General features: G+C 36.4%; 1 non-coding gene across 1 annotated transcript; it reads left to right on the forward strand.

Moving 5' to 3' along the window:
• The first annotated feature begins 3,310 nt into the window (after positions 1–3,310).
• Positions 3,311–3,417, forward strand: LOC116597984. Its single transcript, XR_004288897.1, has one exon. It is a non-coding gene; the product is annotated as a U6 spliceosomal RNA (small nuclear RNA).
• Positions 3,418–3,871: the final 454 nt, after the last annotated feature.

The following is a 3,871-nucleotide window of genomic DNA, read 5'->3' on the forward strand; positions in this document are numbered from 1 at the left end:
ATAACACATCCCTAGTCCTCATGTGGCTTTCAGTGATTCCCAATAGGTAAATTGTACTTTTACTCCTGGCCCACTGACTGGCTTGGCCTGGTGATTCACACCCGGGAACTGTAAATGAAGTAACAGGGTATCAGTTCCAGGGAAATGCTTTAGAATCAGTGGGCATATCTTCCCTTCACCCACTCATTTCCTTTTGCAACAAGAACAGTATGTCCCAAAAGGGGATGCTTCTTCAGCCCAGGAGTCAGAGCATGAGGCTTCATGCAGCAGAAGCTGTAGTGGTCTACCAGCAATTGCTGACTTCTAATGTGAGAGAAAAGGAAACATGTATGGCTGAAGGGCACTGAGATTTTAAGTTTCTTGTTAGATCCTTGGTATATTGACAAGATACACTTAACAAAGAAGGATGATAGAAAGTAATGAATGGTTAAGAAAAGTAAAAGGCAATTCTTAGTCACCTGGGTGGATAACAAACTACTATTAAAGTGCAGGCATTGGACTCATTTTATCCTCAACAAATACTGGGATGTAAATATTGTATTTTTACATGAATAGGCAAAGGATCTTTTACTTTCAGGCTATCCTAGGTCAAACCAGAGTTAGTAGTAAGGCAAGGATAGTAACCTTACACCCCATTATTAAGGAAGAAAAAGGAATATGTCTGTGGATAACAATGAATGGTAAAGATAGGATTTTATCTAGAGCACTGGATATGATGCACAAACAATGAATCTTAGAATACTGAAAAAATAAAATAAAGCTTAAATTTAAAAAAAAAAAAGAAGATTTTCTTAGTTGTAAGAGAAAGACCTCACTTTAACCATAATCAATTGATCCATGTCTCAGGTATTTTCAAAGACTTAAACAGACTACATTCACATTAGAACCAGTATCTTCAAGTTGCTTTTTTATTTTTTCTGGATTTATATTAATTTTTAAATTTAATTTAATATTTTTCAGTGTTCCAAAATTCATTGTTTATGCACCACACACTGTGCTCCATGCAATAATCCATGCCCTCTATAATATCCACCACAAAGCTCACCCAACCCCCCACCCCACTCCCCTCCAAAACCCTCAGTTTGTTTCTCAGAGTCTACAGTCTCTCATGGTTGGTCTCCCCCTCCAATTTCCCCCATCTCACTTCTCCCCATCTCCCAATGTCCTCTGTGTTGTTCCTTATGCTTCACAAGTAAGTGAAACCATATGATACTTAATTTTCTCTGCTTGATTTATTTCACTCAGCATAATCTCTTCCAGTCCCGTCCATGTTGATACAAAAGTTGAGTATTCATGGAGGTGTAATACTCCATTGTATATATGGACCATATCTTCTTTATCCATTCTTCTGTTGAGGGGCATCTTGGTTCTTTCCACAGTTTGGCAACTGTGACCACTGCTGCTATGAACATTGGGGTACAGATGGCCCTTCTTTTCACTACATCTGTATCTTTGGGGTAAATACCCAGTAGTGCAATTGCAGGGTCATAAGGTAGCTCTATTTTTAATTTTTTAAGGAATTGCCACACAATTTTCCAAAGTGGCTGTACCAACTTGCATTCCCACCAACAGTGGAAGAGGGCTCCCCTTTCTCCACATCCTTTCCAACACTTGTTGTTTACTGTCTTGTTGATTTTGGCCATTTTAACTGGTGTAAGGTGGTATCTCAATGTGGTTTTGATTTGAATCACCCTGATGGCTAAAGATGATGAATATTTTTTCATGTGTCTGGTAGCCATTTGTATGTCTTCTTTGGAGAAGTGTCTGTTCATATCTTCTGCCCATTTTTTATGTGATTATCTGTTTTGTGTGTGTTGAGTTTGAGGAGTTCTTTGTACATCTTGCATATAAACCCTTTGTCTGTAGTGTTATCTGTGAATATCTTCTCCCATCCCGTAGGCTGCCTCTTCATTTTGTTGACTGTTTCTTTTGCTGTGCAGAAGTATTTGATCTTGATGAAGTCCCAAAAGTTCATTTTTGTTTTTGTTTCTTTTACCTTTGGAGACATATCTTGAAAGAAGTTTCTGTGGCTGATGTCAAAGAGGTTACTGCCTATGTTCTCCTCTAGGATTTTGATAGATTCCTGCCTCACGTTGAGGTCTTTTTCCCATTTTGTGTTTATCTTTGTGTATGGTGTAAGAGAATGGTCGAGTTTCATTCTTCTACACATAGATGTCCAATTTTTCCAGCACCATTTATTGAAGTGACTATTTTTTTCCCCACTGTATATTTTTTTCCTGCTTTGTTGAAGATTATTTGACCATAAAGTTGAGGGTCCATATCTGGACTCTCTACTTTGTTCCACTGGTCTATGTGTCTGTTTTTGTGTCAGTACCATGCTGTCTTGGCGATCACAGCTTTGTAGTAAAAGTTGAAATCAGACAATATGGCCTCCAGGTTTTTGGGGTTTTTTTCAACAACCAGGGTCTCCTCTGGCTCCATACAAATTTTAGGATTGTTTGTTCCAGCTCTTTGAAAAATGCTGGTTTTCCTTCTACAAATCTTGGATCTGACTTATTTGGATAGTTTAATTCTGAAACAATTTTCAATAATAGGTGATGATACAGCTGGCTGTAATTTGGAGGCAATGATCACAGAGGAAGAAAAGCCAAATTAAAAAAAAAAAAACTTATCAAAAAAGATCTTATTGTGTCTCTTCAGGCCAGGTGTCTGTCTTCTGGACGAATTATTGTGGACTGAGCAATGACTGACTTGATTGAGGTGTGCAGAATAATAAGATGATCGCTCGAGAACTAGTTCAAGTTCTTAAAGATTATTTTAAAGAATAAGCAGGGGCTAGGTGTAATAAAATATGAAAGATGCCACTATATACAGTAGTTTCCTATGAATTTACTTGCAGCCTTACATGGCATATCCAGTGACAGTGGATATGTTTTTGGAACCCAGAAGAAAGCTCTGCCGTGAAGCTGCAGATTCTTTTATTTATTTATTTATTTATTTATTTATTTAAAAGATTTTATTTATTTATTTGACAGAGAGATCACAAGTAGGCAGAGAGGCAGGCAGAGAGAGAGGAAGAAGCAGGCTCCCCGCTAAGCAGAGAGCCCGATGTGGGGCTCGATCCCAGGACCCTGGGATCATGACCTGAGCCGAAGGCAGCGGCTTTAACCCACTGAGCCACCCAGGCGCCCCAAAGCTGCAGATTCTTAAATCATTGACAGATAGAGGTCAATTCAATTCATAAATCTTTCTGTTCTGTTTTTTATAATGTTTTCAGTGAATTTTATATTCATTTATTTTTCTAGCTTAGATTTAAGTATCCTTCTTAATTTAAAAATTAATTTGAATCATGCTTGTTTCAGCAGCACATATACTGAAATTGAATCAGTACAGAGAAGACAGCAAGGTCCCTGTGCAAGGATGACACATAAGAATTAATTTGAATAATAATTTATTAATACATTTTAATTTGAATAATCATTTAATAGATTTTAAACTCCTATATAAGTAAATACACATGCATACATCATGTTTGCGTCAATGGAAGCATATTATTTAAATTGTATTTTTTTTTTTAATTTTCACCACATTGCATTTTTTCAAGTATCAAGCCTTATCGTTACAATGAAACAGCAGGATCTGCATCATCATGTAAAACCAGAGACGTGAAAAAAAAAAAGAAATAATTTCAAGCAATCACTTTTAAACTGGGTGTATCTGGATCTTTGCTTAAATGCTCCTTTAAACTATTGTGAAGAGAAAACTCAAGAACAACCACCTACTTATTATGAAATTGAGAAATTTAGCATACATTATTTTTTTTTGAGAGAAAAAGGAAGGGCTTTAGTTAAAATTTTTACAATAAAATAATTATGATTATAAATCTCTTCAGTTAAATATGTACACATTA

This window comes from Mustela erminea, chromosome 8 (genome assembly GCF_009829155.1).
Source record: "Mustela erminea isolate mMusErm1 chromosome 8, mMusErm1.Pri, whole genome shotgun sequence".
In the NCBI taxonomy this organism is placed as follows: Eukaryota; Metazoa; Chordata; class Mammalia; order Carnivora; family Mustelidae; genus Mustela; species Mustela erminea.